The sequence below is a fragment of the Pelophylax lessonae genome (genome assembly GCF_965119305.1).
Source record: "Pelophylax lessonae genome assembly, chromosome: 5".
Lineage (NCBI taxonomy): Eukaryota > Metazoa > Chordata > Amphibia > Anura > Ranidae > Pelophylax > Pelophylax lessonae.
In genome coordinates this window covers 399,819,756-399,840,934 of record NC_138772.1, presented here as the reverse complement: position 1 = coordinate 399,840,934, position 21,179 = coordinate 399,819,756, and positions in this window count along the sequence as shown.

Below are 21,179 nucleotides of genomic sequence, written 5' to 3'. Positions count from 1 at the left end.
GGTACACCACTGCACAGATGGCTGTGGGTGAGTGACGGAGGGCTGATTTTTGAAACCTTAGCCCATATTAGCCTTTTAACTTAATTTACTGAAACTGTACAAAGGCACCCTAAACCCTGTGGCAACCAATTAGAATTCATCTTTTGCTAGTGTGATGTCAGATAAGTAAATGCTGATCGGTTACTCTGGGTTGCCGCATTTTGCACTTAAAATTTTGCTTTGTGCACGGTTTCTTGAACAAGCCCTTGATGTTCAACTTTCCCAGGAAGTCATAGAGGAGCTGACTCACCATTTTCTGGTTACAGCTACTTTGGAAAGATTTGGTGTTAGTGCTTCATCTAGACTACTGGGAAATCATTTCTCTTGTGTGTTTTGGATGTTCTGGGACCTCTGCTATTTCCAAAATGGCTGAAGAAGTTCCATAGGAGCCTCCAGAAAGGCTTCTACATGGGGCACCCTGATTGCCATAATTGGTGTTCTTAATTGCTTTATGGGAAGAGTTACAAGTAAAAGTGGAGATTAGAAAGTTGACAGATTAACATGCGTGTGGTCACATTTTATAACATTTTATGGTGGGGCATTGGGCAGGGTTGAGTGGGGAGCGACATTGGGTGGAGCTTGGGCGGGGCTTACTTTGAAATGTGGGAGGGGTTATCAAATTTACCTTCGGGCTGAAGCCCCTGGCCTTTTTCTCACCTAGCAACGCCCCTGCCTAGTATGTATGATGTATGCATATTGTTAGCTCCCAAATGCTTAACTTTACATTTATCAATATTAAACCTCATTGCCGCATAGTTACCCAATTAAGCAGTGCATTGAGGTTGGCTTGTAAGTGGGAGACATTCTGTAAGGATGTTATTCCTGCATAACTTGGTGTCATCTGCAAAGACTGAAATGGTACTTTTAATCCAAGGCCCTATATAATTTATAACGATATTAAAAAGAAAGGGTCCCAACACTGAACCTTCGAGTACACCACTACTAATCTTAGACCATTCAGAGTAAGAATCATTAACCACTACTCTCTGAATTCTGTCTTTTAGCCAGTTTTCTATCCATTTACAAACCGGATTTTCTAAGCCTGTAGACTTTAGCTTACACATTAGCCATGTGTAGGGAATTGTGTCAAACAGCCCTCATATTTTCATGGGTGGCCTGTAAAGCAGTCCTCAATTATCATCGGTGGCCATTGAAGCACCCCTCTCCCATTTTTATTCGTGGCCAGTGAAGCAGCACCCAATTTTCTTTGATGACCACCTTCCCTATTTCTATTGGTGCTCAATGAAGTGTCCCTCCCTTTTCTGTCAAAGGCCAATGAAGCAACTCCACATTTCTAAAGATGGCCAGTAAAGCAGCCCACTGATTTCCATAGGAAATACCACCTCAGAAGTGGGGGATATGCAGCGGCCATTTGTTGAAACCCCACTTCGAAAGTAGGGGATATATGCAGGGGCCAATGAGGCTGCTTGAAAGGAAAGTACAGAGCCTCTTTTATTATAGGTAGGTCATTTTTTACAACTGACCTTATGGGGACTGGGTCATTTTATCTCTTCAGTATCTGCTGCTTCAGTTTACCTAGCAGAATAATGGCATCCATGACTTCAGGTGTTGTATTTTAGAGTTGAAAATTTAAAATACATTCACTGCCACTACTTAAATATATAAAGATAGAATATTATCTGGCTTTGTAAAATGTAATATTATTTACACAACCTTGCTGTAGTGTCCTAAATCCAGTTTCCACAAAGAACACAGAATACTCTCCAGCAGCTTTGAAACTTCAGGCTACAGTGTGGCTTGTGAGACATGCTAGAAAATGCGATAGGAATAAGAATAGAAATGAAAAACTTGGGAACTCTACTGTTACCTTTGTAACTACATTTTCTAAGAAGTACCAACATATAGTGAACATAACCAAAAGAAACCTTCCCTTATTATACACAGATAAAGAGCTATATCAAGTATTGCATGGCGGTTGCAGGTTTTCAAGCCGTCGGGCACCTACACTTGGTTGACTTTTGTCCACTAGTTTATTTACATCTAAGGAGAAGACCTCCACTTGGCCTACTTGTTTTGGTTCTTTTTCCTACAGAGTGAACACGTGCAGATACTGCCACCCAAATTTATGTACTAAGCTCTTTGAATCTCTCATTACATGAGAAAGCTTTAAAATCAAATATTATATAAATTATGAGACAACTTTTGCTGTGTATTTAATTTATTGCACAGCATGTTGTAAGCAGTATGTTGGGTGCACAATTTGCCCTCTCAGAGCCTGTATTGGGGAACATTTTTGTGATTGAACCAATGTTCAAGCCAGACAGATAATGCCTCTCTGTATTTTAGAGAGAAGCATAGAGGTGACATCAATCCGTTTAGATTTCATGGGACTGAGAGAGTGTTTCCACTACCAAGGGGAGATGATAGACATCGTAGGTTACTACAAGGAGAAGCATGGTGGATACATAAGTTACAAAGCAGGGTACCCCAAGGGTTAAATCTTAGATGGGACCTGGATCTGCATCTTCGATAGCCTTTAACTTTGTGGTCAATGTTTTACCTCACATTCTTCCCCTTGCTTGATGATGCACGTTTTTTTTTTTTTTTGTGTTTTGGTTATACTAGTTTTTGAGAGTATAGTGTATAGTATATGTTGTGCTCAATTTCACTCTATTTTGTAGTTTGTAGCCTTCTTTATTGGCCCAGGGAGTTAAGTAGGGATGAGCTGTCCTGTCAGAGGCATGATTGGCCAGAGGCAGGCTGCCTTTAACCAATCATTGCTCAGGGGCTAAGTCCACGCCCCACACTATATAAGGCTGCTGCTTACACGGCAGCCATGTATAGTGTATGATAATAGAGGTTAGGCAGGTAGTTAGTGGATAGTGAGTTGAGTTAGTTTAGTGCAGTCAGTGTAGTGAACAGGCATACCCCACTTTTATAATGTATAGATATGTTGTAGTCCTGGGTCTCCTCTCAGTGCTCCCCAAGTTTTGTGTCCCTGTCACTTATAGTGCGTTAGCAGTGCCATGCCAAGCCGACCAAAATCTCCCATAGATGCCATGGTTCGACAGGGAACAGTGCCATTCCAAGCTGACCAATATTTCCCATAGACGCCAATGTTAGACAGGGAACAGTGTCATGTCAAGCAGACCGAGATTTCCCATAGACACCAATGTTAGACAGGGAACATTGCCATGTCAAGCTGACCAAGATTTCCCCATAGACACCAATGTTAGACAGAGAGAAGTGCCATGTCAAGCTGACCGAGATTTCCCATAGACGCCAATGAGCACTGAAAGCTGAAAATTGGTCTAGGCAGGTATTAAAGTATTTAAGTGGTTAAGGGGAACCCTATGACAGAATAAATTAAAAAAAGGCCCTTTGGGTCTGGTACAAATTTTAAGGGGAACTTCATGCCAAAATTGAAAAAAAAAACGTCATGGCCCCCCCCCCAAATCCATAACAGACCCTTATCCAAGCAAGCAGCCTGGGTGGCCAGGATGGGGGGTTGGCGAGTGCCCCCCCCTCCTGGACCATACCAGGCCGCTTGCCCTCAACATGGACCTACACATTCACCAAAAAAGTGTACAAAAAAGATAAAGACAACAGCCAGTTTTTTTAAAAGTCCTTTATTAAAAAATAAAAATAAAAAAATAATGTAAATCCATCGTCAATCACGTCGCCTGCGGCTGCACGCGCAAAATAGAAAAAAAAAGAAAAAAAGACGCTCCCGCCTCTTCACACGCCTCCCACATAATGAGCTGTGACAGCTCTTTTATAGGAAAGGGGTGGGGACACCCGCCCTCTTCTGACGTCACGAGCACCCCATAATGGTGAATAAATTACTGACGCCACGCCAGAAGGGGCGGTGCCACCGGGTGATGTAACTGGGTGTCCCCGCCCCTTTCCTATAAAAGATCTGTTACAGCTCAAACATTTAATTACGCGGGGGAGGTGTGAAGAGGCGGGAGCGTCTTTTTTTTCTATTTTTTGAGTGCGGCAGCGGGCGACGTTATTGATGATGGATTTACATCGGGGGACACTATTTTTTTATTTTCTAATAAAGGACTTGTCAAAAACGGGCTGTTGTCTTTATTTTTCCTTGTACACTTTTTTGGTGAATGGGTAGGGGTACAATGTACCCGATATCCATTCACATGGGGGGGAGCCGGGACCTGGGGGCCCCTTGTTAAAGGGGGCTTCCAGATTCCGATAAGCCCCCCACCCTCAGACCCCGACAACCACAGCCCAGGGTTGTCCGGAAAAGGCTCTTGTCCCCATCAACATGGGGACAAGACTTATTTCTTACACAAGACACAGTGTTATATTTTGTCTTTGTTTTTGATATGTTTTGCTAAACATTATTTTTTGAACGCTGACTGAATAATAAAGTGATATTAAAGTCACTTTTTAAAAGAGGTTTATACTTACCTGATGTGTGCAATGGTATTACATAGAGTGACCCCCTTGCCTCTTCTTTGGTGGTCTCCCGCTGGCGCTCTTCGCTCCTCCCTTTCTCTGAGTTCCCCCATAGCAATCCCAGTGCGATGGGGGCACTCATGGGCGCGATCATGAATTGAAATTGAATCACAATTGAAGCCTAGCTCCAGCTAACATTTTAGAATCAGTTACGACAAAACGTTTTTTTTTCCTTTTGGGATATAGTAAAGAATTAAAGTGTTTGATATGCGAGACATGTTAACAAAGTACCGACATCCCAGTTGAATAATCAATATGTGGTAGAAAAGGACTACCAAAAGAAGTGGATGGGGGCTCGAGGTGTTCGAGCCTTCATCCAGAAAATACATGGAGAGCCATGGATGAGCATAGAAAGGAAAGAAATGTAGGGAGGGGAAAAAGCAAAGGCTGGGTAAAAAAAGGGGGGGACAGGAGACAGAAAATGAAGAAGAAAAGAGAGGGAGGGGAAGAGAAGGGGAACAGGAAGAGGGGAGAAGAGAAAAGAATATATATAGAAAAAGAGGAAAGAGAAGAATAAAGAAAAACAAAGAGACAAAAAATAGAAAAATGAGAAAAAGAGAAAGAAAAAGAAGAAAAAAAGGAAAAAAAGAAGAACAGAACAAAGTTCCAAGAAAGAATATGAATGAGGGCTGGTGGGATTTTAATGGTACCGTAGAAAAAATCATAGAAAAGGTGATAAAATCAAGTATTTTATTTATACATCATTAAAAACCAGGTAGGGGAAAACATTTATATATGTATAAAAACATATCAGCGGATACAAACAGTACAGTAACAAAGGTATGGACAATAAGTGATGATAGATTTATAGCTCATCCGGTGTGCAAGACCTCGGAGAATTAACCCAACATGTTTCGCAGCCTGTGTAGGGCTGCTTCTTCAGGGGTCTGTAACATGCTATATAAGAGGAGAGTTTTAATAAACCTATGTAGAAACAAAACAAGTAATGAATAAACAATTAAATACAACTTAATGGTTAAACATGCACATGCGGCTCCTGTGTATACAATGCACAGCCCATCACCACAAATCATCACCCGGCAGTGCACCAAGGAGGGAGAAAGCCCGGGATCCCCACAATACGTCTTACCCACGGATGTGGAGGAGAAATAAGACAAGGGTAGTCAAATGGCGTAAGTGTTGTGAACCAGCCAAGGTACCCCGAGGGATACCAGTAGGGATCAAAAAGTGAAAAGAGAGAGCACACCAAAAATTTCCAAAGGGATATCCAAGGAAAGTGTTTGCTAGGGCAAGTAAAAGTAAAAATAGAACTTAAAAGGCAATAAATTTACCTTTAATGGTACTGAATTATATATGACTCGATAATGAGACCGAGTGGTTTGGAACCCTAAAGCTCCTATCTCTAAAGAGAGAAATATAGAATATATTAAGAGGCATAACTGATCCAGACAAAGAAGCAACTTAGAAGGACAAAAACGAAAGGAAGGGAAAAGGGAAGGAAACCAGAGAACATAGAAAGGAGAGAAAAAAGGATGAAACAAAAGAAGCAACACAGGGAAAGAAAGAGATGGGGAGAAAGAATGGAAAGGGAGACAAAACACACAACAAGCGTTAAAAAAGGGAAGGAGAAAAAGAGGGTGGGAAAAAAGGGGGGGAGAGGAGGAAAAACAAAAAAGGGGAAAAGCAAATGAATGAAAGAAAGGGAGACATGAAAGAAATGACTACCTCACAGAGAATGCTGATAAAATATGGAGAGGCCGATTGAGGAAGAAGTAAACAAGCGTCTATAGCTGCAGTGGGTAGTGTCTAATTGTCATGCTCGTTCTGAGGTACGCCAGAGGGAACCACCTATAGGTATCCAGATAGAGTTGACCAAGTAGCACAGAGCATCTAAAGGGAAGATACAAAAATAGTTTGAAATTGAGACATAGCCTCGGGGTTCGTATGATAGCAAACCTCCAGGCATGGCCATCAATCAGGCAACAGACCTCCGGGCATGACAAGCAACGCGTACTTACCCACATGTGTTCAGATGGAAAGCATGGCCTTCTCACAAGGGTATGAAACGCCAAAACTCCCGCTTATATACTACCTCAACCCGACGCCGGACGCACGTCATAGACATGCGCCACGGCGTGGGTCAGATCCTCAACGATGCGCGCACCGGAAGCGCGCATAGTGCTGCACTGGACTCGGCCGCACCACGCAGCCGCGTGCAGCCATGGAGAGCGGAAGTGGAGGTAATCATACCTCCACATCCCGCACCTCCATCCGAGGATCACACATCCGTGGGAAGCGAGAGGAGGAGCCAGGGCTCTCCAACCCATCACAGGGGCAAAGCAAACCAGGCGATCAGAGGGGTGGATGAGCGTGCATTGCAGATAGAGACAAAAGGAGCAAAAAAAAAAAAAAACATGTGAATGGGTGAAACACAGACAATGAAACACAGACAAAAAAAGAATTAACATATAAACAACAAAGTATACACCAGCTGACAAGGGTGGTAATATTGTTGTTTTGTCCCCTTCTCAGTATGAAACCATGTGCCTTGAGGTCTTGAATAATCGAGATTGGTATTTTCCTATCTCTTCCGACTATATTCAGGACTTCATCCATGAATTTAAATCATTATGTTCAAATGCCTTCACCGACGGTTTGATTGACAGAGACACTTATAATTTTTTGAATACCAAACACCCCAAGACCCCGACTTTTTATACCTTGCCCAAGGTACACAAGAACCTTAAGCGCCCCCCCGGTAGGCCAATTGTTTCAGGAAACCAATCACTTACTGAGAATGCCAGCAGGTATGTGGACTCGTTTCTGTTACCACATGTTGTGAGACTTCCGTCTTACATCCGAGACACCACTGACCTGCTCAAACATTTGGAAGAGATTCATGTCCCTCCGGATGCCCTGCTCGTTGCCATAGATATTGAGGCCCTGTACTCAAGTATCCCGCACGACCAGGGCATCCGGATGGCTGAGTCCTTCCTTAAAGAGCAGGACCATACTACCTGGCCCCTAATGGAGTTTGTTCTCAGACTCCTTAGATTCATACTCACCAGAAACTACTTCACCTTCCTTGATCAAATATACCTGCAAATTCAGGGGGTTGCGATTGGCACTTGCTGCGCACCTTCTTACGCCAATCTCTACCTTGGCGCTTGGGAACGACTGGTCTTCTCTGACGAAAATATGGACAGATGGCTGCCTTATATACTTATCTGGCACAGATTCATTGATGACCTGCTCATTATTTGGACGGGAACTCAAGAGGATCTGATGCTCTTTTTTGCAGCTTTAAATCATAACAATATGAATCTAAAATTCACCTATTCTTTCAATAAATTTGAGATTCCTTTCTTGGACGTGAAGATCAGCCTTTTACCAGATGGATCTATTGATACCGATCTTTATCGCAAGCCCAGTGCTGGCAATACGATTCTATGCGCAGCAAGTGCCCATCCCACCCCCCTGATAAATAGCATTCCTTATGCCCAATATTTAAGACTTCGCAGGAATTGTTCCACGGAACACAAATTTAAAATACAAGCCAAACACTTGCAACAACGCCTACTTGTGAGGGGCTATTCTAGAAAATTGCTCAGAAAAGCATACAATCGGGCTAAGTCCTGGTCGAGAACTGAACTTCTCTACAAAGTCAAGAACCAACAGGTCAATCAAAATGTTAGATTTATTACTACCTTCTCTGCACATGACAACCTCTTGCGTAAGATTCTCAGCAAACACTGGCCTATCCTTACCCAGGATCATATTTTGGCCAAATATCTAGGTACCAGACCTAATCTGGTATTCAGACGCGCGACTTCCTTTCGTGACCGCTTGACAAAAAGTCACTACAGACCATACAACACCCCCCAATTTTCAAAAAAAGGCACCTATCCCTGTGGATCCTGTGACAAATGTCCCTGGATCCGTTGCGGATCTAAGGTCCGATTACCCAATGGTAGATACTTTAGGCCTCATCACTTTGCTGATTGCAACACGCAAGGTGTTGTTTACTTGATGACCTGTCAATGTGGGGCCTTCTACGTCGGTAAGACGATTCGTAAGTTGAGCCAACGTATTGGGGACCACATCTACCACTCTGACGGCGGAACCATACAAACGAGTGTTACCAGGCACATTGGTTTGCATCACGGATACAATAATAAAACTGTGAAATTCACAGTCCTGGATGTCATTGCCCCAGACCCCCGTGGGGGTAATTGGGACAAGCGCATCTTACAAAAAGAAACCTATTGGATTGAGTTGCTGGATGCTATCAAACCCCCAGGAATTAATGAGGTTTTAACCTACAAACCATTCCTTGGATAGAGACTGTCTTACATTCTTGTATTTAGACACACTACTCCACTCACACCTGGTGGGACCCCTATCCCTTGCACGTTGGTCCCTTGTTTCACCTGGCGGTCATGAGATGGGGCCACAAAGACTCTGGGAGAAATAAAAACCTAAAAACTTGCTCATTCCATAGACGGAATTGTGCCTTTGTAAGGCTTTTTTTGATAACCGCTCCCTGGGAGCTATATTTATTTATTTTCTTCATGATTTGTTCCTGACCAATCCTCGTTTTGGACCCTTGTGGCCATTTCCATAAATTGTTGATGTATTTGTGGAAAGGTAATTTGTGATACTTTATACTGTATACAGCGTGACTGTCCTTGGCTGGTGATGTTTCCCTTCCTCTCCTGTAGTTTTCTCCCCTTTCCCCCCCCCCCCTTTTTTTTCGTCCTTTCTTCCCAGCCACGGATCGCCACGTCATTGCTAAATGGAGTGCTTCATGTATGCTGCATTGATTGTTGCACTAGGTGTATGACTTTGTATACTTTGTTGTTTATATGTTAATTCTTTTTTTGTCTGTGTTTCACCCATTCACATGTTTTTTTTTTTTTGCTCCTTTTGTCTCTATCTGCAATGCACGCTCATCCACCCCTCTGATCGCCTGGTTTGCTTTGCCCCTGTGATGGGTTGGAGAGCCCTGGCTCCTCCTCTCGCTTCCCACGGATGTGTGATCCTCGGATGGAGGTGCGGGATGTGGAGGTATGATTACCTCCACTTCCGCTCTCCATGGCTGCACGCGGCTGCGTGGTGCGGCCGAGTCCAGTGCAGCACTATGCGCGCTTCCGGTGCGCGCATCGTTGAGGATCTGACCCACGCCGTGGCGCATGTCTATGACGTGCGTCCGGCGTCGGGTTGAGGTAGTATATAAGCGGGAGTTTTGGCGTTTCATACCCTTATGAGAAGGCCATGCTTTCCATCTGAACACATGTGGGTAAGTACGCGTTGCTTGTCATGCCCGGAGGTCTGTTGCCTGATTGATGGCCATGCCTGGAGGTTTGCTATCATACGAACCCCGAGGCTATGTCTCAATTTCAAACTATTTTTGTATCTTCCCTTTAGATGCTCTGTGCTACTTGGTCAACTCTATCTGGATACCTATAGGTGGTTCCCTCTGGCGTACCTCAGAACGAGCATGACAATTAGACACTACCCACTGCAGCTATAGACGCTTGTTTACTTCTTCCTCAATCGGCCTCTCCATATTTTATCAGCATTCTCTGTGAGGTAGTCATTTCTTTCATGTCTCCCTTTCTTTCATTCATTTGCTTTTCCCCTTTTTTGTTTTTCCTCCTCTCCCCCCCTTTTTTCCCACCCTCTTTTTCTCCTTCCCTTTTTTAACGCTTGTTGTGTGTTTTGTCTCCCTTTCCATTCTTTCTCCCCATCTCTTTCTTTCCCTGTGTTGCTTCTTTTGTTTCATCCTTTTTTCTCTCCTTTCTATGTTCTCTGGTTTCCTTCCCTTTTCCCTTCCTTTCGTTTTTGTCCTTCTAAGTTGCTTCTTTGTCTGGATCAGTTATGCCTCTTAATATATTCTATATTTCTCTCTTTAGAGATAGGAGCTTTAGGGTTCCAAACCACTCGGTCTCATTATCGAGTCATATATAATTCAGTACCATTAAAGGTAAATTTATTGCCTTTTAAGTTCTATTTTTACTTTTACTTGCCCTAGCAAACACTTTCCTTGGATATCCCTTTGGAAATTTTTGGTGTGCTCTCTCTTTTCACTTTTTGATCCCTACTGGTATCCCTCGGGGTACCTTGGCTGGTTCACAACACTTACGCCATTTGACTACCCTTGTCTTATTTCTCCTCCACATCCGTGGGTAAGACGTATTGTGGGGATCCCGGGCTTTCTCCCTCCTTGGTGCACTGCCGGGTGATGATTTGTGGTGATGGGCTGTGCATTGTACACACAGGAGCCGCATGTGCATGTTTAACCATTAAGTTGTATTTAATTGTTTATTCATTACTTGTTTTGTTTCTACATAGGTTTATTAAAACTCTCCTCTTATATAGCATGTTACAGACCCCTGAAGAAGCAGCCCTACACAGGCTGCGAAACATGTTGGGTTAATTCTCCGAGGTCTTGCACACCGGATGAGCTATAAATCTATCATCACTTATTGTCCATACCTTTGTTACTGTACTGTTTGTATCCGCTGATATGTTTTTATACATATATAAATGTTTTCCCCTACCTGGTTTTTAATGATGTATAAATAAAATACTTGATTTTATCACCTTTTCTATGATTTTTTCTACGGTACCATTAAAATCCCACCAGCCCTCATTCATATTCTTTCTTGGAACTTTGTTCTGTTCTTCTTTTTTTCCTTTTTTTCTTCTTTTTCTTTCTCTTTTTCTCATTTTTCTATTTTTTGTCTCTTTGTTTTTCTTTATTCTTCTCTTTCCTCTTTTTCTATATATATTCTTTTCTCTTCTCCCCTCTTCCTGTTCCCCTTCTCTTCCCCTCCCTCTCTTTTCTTCTTCATTTTCTGTCTCCTGTCCCCCCCTTTTTTTACCCAGCCTTTGCTTTTTCCCCTCCCTACATTTCTTTCCTTTCTATGCTCATCCATGGCTCTCCATGTATTTTCTGGATGAAGGCTCAAACACCTCGAGCCCCCATCCACTTCTTTTGGTAGTCCTTTTCTACCACATATTGACTTTTGGGATATAGGTTTTACCTATATAAAAGCTGATTATTGTAAGCACCCTTGCTAGTGTTAAATGGTTTTCCGCATCTCTCAAACTGATACATTCTCCTAGAGAGCTTGTTCTTTTGAAAAACAACAGCCTTATTGGCTGCATCACCAGATGAAAATAGAAAAAAGAAAGACTAAAAATGAAAATGAATGCATCAATCACATCTAAGAATTGGGGAGCTGCAATATAATAAATGTTTGCCTTTGGGTTTCAAACCGCTTCAATGCAGGGAATGCATTAAGTTTGTTTTGCTTTATAACAACTTTCATTTGGAGGACCTATTTTTTTTTTTTTTTTTTTTTTTTAGCATTTGCTCCTATTCATATCAGGCTTTTAATTACAGCATTTGTGCTATAGACTTATATCATTTTTTGTTGTTCTTTAGTTAATTTGCCTTACTCTGTCTAAAAAAATCTCAGAGAAGTAGAGAATTTGCTAATAGTAAAATCTTATTTATTTAAAAAGATGTTGGTAGTGTTTACAGAACTATGGAGAGTGCTTTTCAATGTTGGTACCCGTGTTCAGCAGTAAAACTAAGGTAAGACACCCCTCAGCCATGTATAGTAGTATCCCACAGGTCACAGAATTCAGAATGATGATGTCTCCTTTCTCCGCCTGACCCATTTTGTCACTATAGCCAGGAGGTGCTGCCGGTTGTGTTATCCTCCACCCACTCTCCACAGTGATAAAGCTGTTGGAGGAGCACCAGGCTTTGTGACAATCAGACCACTCTCTCCCCTCTCGCAACTATGCTGAGGATCCAAGCAGCTGTGTGTTCTTTGCTCGCTCCTGCTCTCCCTCCATCCTGGCAGCAGTGGCTTAAGCCAGTCAGTGGCAGGGAGGCAGCACTGTAGTGGAAAGCAGTTGCATGGGATCATGGGGCATGTAGTGTGTGGGAGGAGACTAATAGGCTGTGGACTTTAATAGCAAGGATTCTCGCCACACAGAGGAGGAGAGGACAGAGCTTTCCCCTTGCAAATGTGCTGAGACCTGGGCAGAGAGTGCAGGGAACTAGTGTGTGCGGCTTGTGGCTGTGCATGCCCATCCAGAAAGTGCAGCCTGGTGTGCAGAGAACAGAGCTGGGTATTCTTGCTGCATCCTTAGAGACATAGAACAAAGCCTGTGAGAGCCCGCGTGAGCGACTGAGCCAAAGAGAGTCTCTGTGTCTTGGGATCAGAGCTGGGGAAACCCTGTTGACAAGTGTGCCTACATCAGTGAGGACCAGATTGGGTGGACCTGATCATTAGGACTTGGCAGACCGCCAAGTGATCTGGACCAGACTTGAGCCAGGGGTGATGAGCAGAACTACCTAGCCTAATCCCTTGCCACACACAGTGAATGCCAATAGAGACTGCCCTTTGCTTAGAAACTCATCAGCCATCCATCTTTAGGGAGCAATTTCACATGCACCACGTTACAGAGGGGCCCCAACGATAGCCAGCTAATATTGACAATTAGGCGACAGGTACTTTGCAGTCACCTCCAGGTGTACCCCTTTGTCAGGAACACATTTGCCCACCCTCTATTGGGGCTGTATGCGTAGTGTTAACACGAGGACCTTTACTTTTGGGTTAATTAATGCCAATACTCTTAACCATGTTTGCATCAGTCATAATTTGATTTAGCATCACTACAGTTCAGTTGATTGCCCTCTTCTGGGTCAGTGTTCACATTATCTAACTGAGCATCTTTAAACCTGTACAAATGCCTGTTTTTTGATTCATGCATTGTTTAACTGCACTGCCATAATACATTCTATTAGTCTAGCATCCAGTTGTTTGTCTATTAGTCTACCATCCAGTTGCTTGTAGCCTATTTTCTGTGCATTATTATGTGAGTGGTAGCATACTAACATTTAAGTAACACAGGTCTGTCAGTGGGGATTGAGTAGCCTAAAGAGTCATGGGTGAACAGAAAACCCATCATATCAAGTGGCTACTGCGGGGGTAAGCACTACATCCCCAAAAAATTGTGTTAGGGTCAGACCAGCCATATTATAAAACTGGGGCAATATTTGCATTGTAAAAATGTCTGGCTTACTGGCTTGCAATATGTTTTACAAGAAAATATCCGTTAACACTTTCCACAAACAGGTCGTTGACCAAGCTAATGTATAGAACTACAGTATGTTCATACACCATACAGCATTTGTTAAAAAACGTATACTCCACATACCCCTATGAACAAACAATTTCAATGTTCTAAATGTTTGTTCTGGAAAACCAAACAGATGTAATACAACTCGGGGAATGTCCCTGAAAATCCAGATCATAAGCTTAATAAAATGAATGAAAGTATACCAACAGTCTTGGGTTACAGATATACAGGTGTGGCATGTAACTGGGAAATCATGCATGAAGCCTCTGATCACATCATAAATATCTTCTATTGTGGTTCTGTTTGCTTCAGTTTAACAGCAGATTTTGGTTTGGTTTGACTATACTGTATTACAACAGGTCTGTGAACATTCAGAACATTTTCTGTTAGGGGGATGTCAGATAAGTTAAGATGTCAGCTGTTTCTGCACTGCATCTAACAATAAAAACAGCATGCCGCTGAAGGTTTTTGATCAGTCCATGGTCTTGCTATAAATTCACAGGTACAGGAGCTTTTACAGTTTGCTTGACTGGGCTGTGGAGCTTACTATTGAAATAGCACAGCATTTCACACGGACAAGAGGAATATTTTGCTAGAACATTAAGGGCATATTTATAAAGCAGTGAATGTGGCATTCACTAAATAGGTACTATAAGTGAATCAATCACTGTTTTTTAACCACTTGCTGACCAGCCGCCGCAGTTATATGGCAGCAGGTCGGCAGGTTCCCTCGAATCGCCGTACCTGCACGGCAGGCCGGGGGAGTGATCCTGGGGGGCACGCGTGCTCACTCACCAGTGTGGAAGTCGATCCATGGGGCCGGCAGCCACAATTGCCGCCGGACACCCGCGATCGCTCCCCGTGAAGAGAGAACGGCGGTCTGCTGTTGTAAACACAGCAGACCGTTGTTCTCTCAGGAATCAGTGCAGAGCTCCTGTGTTCCTCCTATTTAGGAACACACGTCTCTGTATTGATTTCAAAAACCTATCCCCCCCACAGTTAGAAAACACCCCCTAGGCTCACACTTAACCCTTTGATCGCCCCTGGTGTTAACCCCTTCCCTGCCAGTGTCATTATTACAGTAACAGTGCATATTTTTAGCACTAATTACTGTAGTAATGTCACTGGCCCCCCCAAAAGTGTCAGTTAGGGGTCCGATCTGTCGGCCACAATGTCGCAGTCCCTCTAAAAATCGCAGATCGCCGCCATTACTAGTAAAAAAATAAAATAAATAAAAATAACATAAATCTATCCCCTAGTTTGTAGACGCGATAACTTTTGCGCAAACCAATCAAAATACAATTATTGGGATTGTTTTTACCAAAAATATGTAGCAGAATGCAAATTGGCCTAAAATGATGAAAACATTTGATTTTTAAATTTTTTGGGGGGAATGTTATGTAGCAGAAAGTGAAAAATAGTTTTTTTTTTTCTCAAAATTGTCCTTTTTTTTGTTTATAGTGCAAATAATAAAAATCGCACAGGTGAAAAGAAAAGGACATCAATTATTTTTGGGTACAACGTGGCACAACCGCGCAATTGCCCATTAAAATAACGCTGTGCCGAATGGCAAGAAATAGCCTGGTCATTAAGGGGGAAAATCTTCCGGTCCAGCAGTGGTTAAAGTGGTAGTAAAGGTTTAAAAAAACAAAAATAAACAAACTCTGCAATGTACAGGTGTAATGTGCTAGACATACCTTGAAACAAAGCCCTCCAGTGGCGCGCTGTCACACAGCAGAAGCTTCAATCTTCTTCTGGTCTTCCTTCTGGGTTCGCGGGCTGTGGCTGCTTGATTGGCTGAGTCACGATGAAGTCACTCCCTCACATGTGCCCAGGAGCAACGGCCGCGGCAGAGGTATGCCGTTCTTTCAGAGCACATGCTCCGGTGATGTCATCAACTGCTGCTCACTTTACAATCTGATTGTACAATCTTCCCAAGACCTGTACACACGATCAGAATATCCTACAAAAAATGCCATTTTCAAAGCGATCGTATGATAATCTGATTGTTAGTACACAGCTTTTGTCTGAAATTTTCCAAAGGGACAAACACGAAAGTTTTTCTCATACGATACCAGATTGTACAACTTTCATTTAATCAGTACGGTTTTCGTCAGAAAATACAATACTTCCGAATTTTTATTCTGTTGTACAAGAATTTTTGTACTTTAGTAACCTATTCGTTTTCGAAATAGAGACTAGCATGCAAAAAAAATGGACCTAGCTTTAGTAAATCTAAAGTTGATTGTACAAAGATCAGTTTGTAAAATGTTTGGTGTCCCTAAAATACATACCAGGAAGATTCACCTGCGGTAAATAAATGGTAAATGTCACATTCGTTGCTTTATAAATATGCAGCTGTTTATGTTTTGTCGGCTCCTTTTGGCGCGCCACTGAAATAGAATATTTGACAAGCGGCAGAGGCTGTGTATATTTCCCAGAGTATGCCATCTGTAGGGTCCATAGTATCTGCTGCCTACTGGCTTCTATTATTCTGTTGAGGCTCGGTCCAGTCCACACCAATCACAAATCACGAGTCCCTATGGTGGGTGTATTTTCACGCCTCCTGTGGGGATAATTTGGGGACTATGACTTCCGTATGGGCAGTTGGAGTACACCTGACTGAATCACTACTTCCTATATGCTTTTAAGCTTAAAGTATGTCTGTAAAGATGATATAGCCATTTTCTTGTGGTTCCTGACGAAGGAGCTATTGGTTATTACCAATTTGCGAAACGCGTTGAGCCGGCTTTTCATGTCACTGTTTACAGTTCATACAGTCTGTATTTATGATGGATTTTTCAATGTCTTTGATGTATAATGTTTTTAAGCAATTTGTACTTTAAATAAAATGTTCTTCTTTTTTATATATATATGCTCATCTTATTGCTGACAGTCTCATACCCTTAAAAGTCCCTTTATTAGGCAGCACCATGACTAGGTCCTAGGACCATGCCAGTGTATGCCTTTGTCATTTTTTGTCTCTTTTGTTTTTTTTTTGTAATCCAGCAACTTGTTTACCTGTACATGTACCTTTGAATGACAGTGTAACAAGTACATGCAGTGCTTCCAATTAAAGGGTAGCTAGACTTAAAGCAGAGTTCCAGAGTTCTGTGTTTATTAAAAGTCAGCAGCTACAAAAAGTGTATCTGCTGACTTTTATTAAACATACACTCACCTGTCCTATGGTCCAGCGATGCGGCCGCCCAAAGCCTCACTTCTCTCTGGGGTTCTGGCATTGCACGTGTGGGCATCCAGTTGTGACAGCTTGGGGCTTCACAGCATGGTACGTACTGTGCATGCGCGAGCCACACAGCGCTTCCCCATTGGTCGGGCAATCTTCTGGGACCTCTGATGTGTCTCAGAAGATTGCAAGGAGGGAGGGAGAATGGAGAACTTAGGAGAACCTAGGCGGCTCGAGCGGAAGTGGGAGCAGGTACCTGCCCCCCCTCCAAAATGACATCCCAAGTGTGACATATTTGGGGGAGAGGAGTGTATAAAACAGAACAGGGTTCCTGTACAGTTGGTATTGCCATTTGCATCCCCACTGAAGATTCACTTCTCTGTTTGTTCTGGTAACTATTGTCACTAAGACAAAAAGTGATGGGAAATTCAAAAATGTTGTGTTGTCACTAGAAGTATGGAAAAATTCTCCAATGAGGACAACTGTTCCTATCACAACGCTCTAAGATGGAAAATTCCATTCACTTTGGAAATATTTCTCTTCTCATCTCTTGTTGTGTCTCTAGGACAGGTAGTGAAGTGAAATCTCTGCAGCAAGACGCAGGCAGCAACAACCGTAATAACCTTCTCTATTCTATCTAGACCCAGCCTTAAAGGGTATTTGGACCCCAAAAAAATAATGTGATATATTGCAGCTCGCCGTATATTGCTAGTCCTTACTAGTGTGGTAGCTGCATTTGTTCTGTTTTTTTTTTCAGGCTAAGAACATTTTCAAGTACAGGAAATACCTGTTGATCTTGATTAAGCATAGACTCACCACTGATAGGGCTTCCATCTTTACCTGGGATTCCTTCGGGCATCAGCAATCGATTACGTCACTCCCGCACATGCACACGGGAGTCACGGGTACGGCACAGCACTCTGAAAAGACAGCATAATTAGTACGCCTTCCATCCAGAGAGCAGTGCGCATGCGTCGCTGATGTCACTGGTTGCAGAAATAGAAATATCTCCTAAAAGGTGGACATTTAGGTGATGTTCCTAGTCGCTACAGGTAAGCTTTAATATATTCTTACCTGTAGGTACAAGTCAGCATGTGGTGTTCACTACCGCTTTAAAATGTTGTCTTTGGTTTTAGAACTGAATAAACACTCACATTTTCTAGTGCTCCTCCAGCACATGAACAGTCTAAACCAGGGGTGTCAAACTCAATTTCATCGCAGGCCGCACCAGCATTATGGTTGCCCTCATAGGGCCGCTTGTATCTGTAAGACTATATAAATGTATCTTCTCTTTATCATATTAAATATTTGCCTCTGCATTTGTTTATTACTGGATTTAGTAATAACTTAAGGTGTAAAAAGCGCGCCCAGACCGGCAGTGAGCCCACTTACACCTCTGTACCAGATGATGCAAGTCCGAAAAGGAGGGTCACACTCCGTTGGTATCATCAACAAGAATTCTTATTGGAGACTGCTCAGACCAAAGATGGTTCTGCCATGGTGTTCTTCCTGAGCAGTCTCCAATAAAGTTTCTTGTGAATAATACCAGCGTCACAGCTGGCACAGAATTGTATTATTCTCATAGCACCCCACCCCACCTTTACATCAGATGTCAATTACCCCCCAGCATCAGAAGTCAAGAGTCTCCCACCCTTCCCCTTATATCACAGTGCACCTCCCTTACCTTGTACTGCTGCTGGAAAGAACCTGAGGGTGTAGCTGGGAAGAGCAGGGTCTTGAGGAGGGCCTAGAGGAGGACTGGAGTCAGCTGCCGGAGTCTGAATTCTGACAAAAGGTCACTGGTGTGCGCAGCCTATGGCATTAGGGTGTGCACCTCAAACCAAAGCTCAAACACATGTGCGTGTGTGTAACGGATCTTTGTACCCCAGCTGGGCACATCCGCCGAAACTGTGTCTCCTGTCCTCCAAACGCACCCACAGCCTGCAGAGAAGCCATATCCAGCCCGTAACCCCTCAATCACGAGACAATCCACACAGGTGTTGAGGGTTAAACATGCAGAGCTTAAACTGTTTATTACATTCCAAGACAATAGTTACACACAGCTAAGGGGCACTCCCCTTAGCCCTGCAAGGGGGGGGGGATGAGACAAGGACCAACCAACAACCAATGAGAACTGAACATTTGTACATTTGAAACTGCAAGTCTTAATACACACCCCCTGCGGAGAGAGGTCTCCAGCCCAGCTCAGGCTATTGTCTGTATCATGAATCCACACACTTAGACACAGGAACAGGAGGAGGGGGGGGGGATGGGCTGTAACATTACATTAACTCAATGGCATGAGTCCTGCCATCTTCCTTTGTTCAGAGGATGAATAAAGAGGAAATAAAATGCAATAAAAGTGCAATGTCCCAAACTCATAGGAAAATGACACAAAGGGGTTTACAATCCAGGGACAGGGTGATCCGTCACAGTGCTCCCCCCTTGTGGAACACTCCGGCAGACCCGGCTTGACCCTTTTCAGGTCAACTTGGGGATGTCCGGATTTAGGTTAGGGGCTGAGTTCCATTTGCCGGGACAACCCATCAGCGTTGCCATTTTGCTTCCCAGGCCAGTAGTGGATGGTAAAGTCAAAAGGCTGCAGTGCCAAACTCCAGTAGCTTCTGGCCCATAGTCTGTCGGTAGGAGGCTTGCGCACAGTCCCCTCCAAAACACACACGGATCTTTGTACCCCAGGTGGGCACATCCGCCGGATCTGTGTCTCCTGTCCTCCAAACGCACCCACAGCCTGCAGAGAAGCCATATCCAGCCCGTAACCCCTCAATCACGAGACAATCCACACAGGTGTTGAGGGTTAGCCATGCAGAGCTTAAACTGTTTATTACATTCCAAGACAATAGTTACACACAGCTAAGGGGCACTCCCCTTAGCCCTGCAAGGGGGGGGGGATGAGACAAGGACCAACCAACAACCAATGAGAACTGAACATTTGTACATTTGAAACTGCAAGTCTTAATACACACCCCCTGCGGAGAGAGGTCTCCAGCCCAGCTCAGGCTATTGTCTGTATCATGAATCCACACACTTAGACACAGGAACAGGAGGAGGGGGGGGGGATGGGCTGTAACATTACATTAACTCAATGGCATGAGTCCTGCCATCTTCCTTTGTTCAGAGGATGAATAAAGAGGAAATAAAATGCAATAAAAGTGCAATGTCCCAAACTCATAGGAAAATGACACAAAGGGGTTTACAATCCAGGGACAGGGTGATCCGTCACAGTGCTCCCCCCTTGTGGAACACTCCGGCAGACCCGGCTTGACCCTTTTCAGGTCAACTTGGGGATGTCCGGATTTAGGTTAGGGGCTGAGTTCCATTTGCCGGGACAACCCATCAGCGTTGCCATTTTGCTTCCCAGGCCAGTAGTGGATGGTAAAGTCAAAAGGCTGCAGTGCCAAACTCCAGTAGCTTCTGGCCCATAGTCTGTCGGTAGGAGGCTTGCGCACAGTCCCCTCCAAAACACACAGTGACAGTGGGTTCTGTCACATTTCTCCCCTTTTAAAAACAGACTAACCAGGTTCCTGACCCTCAACTGGTCTGGACCTGCGTTAGTCACAAACTTCCACCCCAGGCAACCAGGAAAAGTAAAAGTACGACTCTGGCGCTGGGGAGCAAAATTGCACATAGGGTCTCCCATGAATAAAAACAGCCGCTGCAGAGTGGGAACAACTGTCTGCACTCCTCTGATCCGGGGCTGGGTTGCAGATATTGGGGGGAACTGAATAATCCTCTGCCCTGATGCCAGCGCTTCCGCTGGTAGGGAATGTAGGCTGGTAGGGCTATGCATTTGGGGAGAAAAAGGTACTTGCTTTTCTCCTGGTGTAGTTACGAGCCGCTGAGAAGGTATCTTGCAGGGACTGCCTCCGGGATTCTTCATCTCTGGTTCTGATGCTGGGCAGAGACCATCAGCACTCTGTCCTGTAGCCAGCGCTTCTGCCGGAGGGATAAACACTGGGGTAGTGTCCAATTGTTGGGGAGGGAGAATTGCTTCCTCTACTCCCGGTGGGGATATCTGCTGTTGGGAAAACAGCTCACGCAGATCCTCTCTCAGACTCTCCGGATCCAACTCTTTTTCTGATGCTGGGCAGATGCCAGGGGCACTCTGCCCTGTAGCCAGCGCTTCTGCTGGGGCGATAAACACTGGGGTAGTGTCCAAGTGCTGGGGAAACGGCTCACTGAGGTCACCCCTCGGACTCCCTGGATCTACCTCTGAGGGTGGGCAGAGGCCAGCGGCACTCTGCCCCGTAGCCAGCGCTTCTGCTGGGGGGATAAACACTGGGGTAGTGTCCAATTGTTGGGGAGGGAGAATTGCTTCTTCTACTCCCGGTGGGGGTATCTGCTGTTGGGAAAACAGCTCACGCAGATCCTC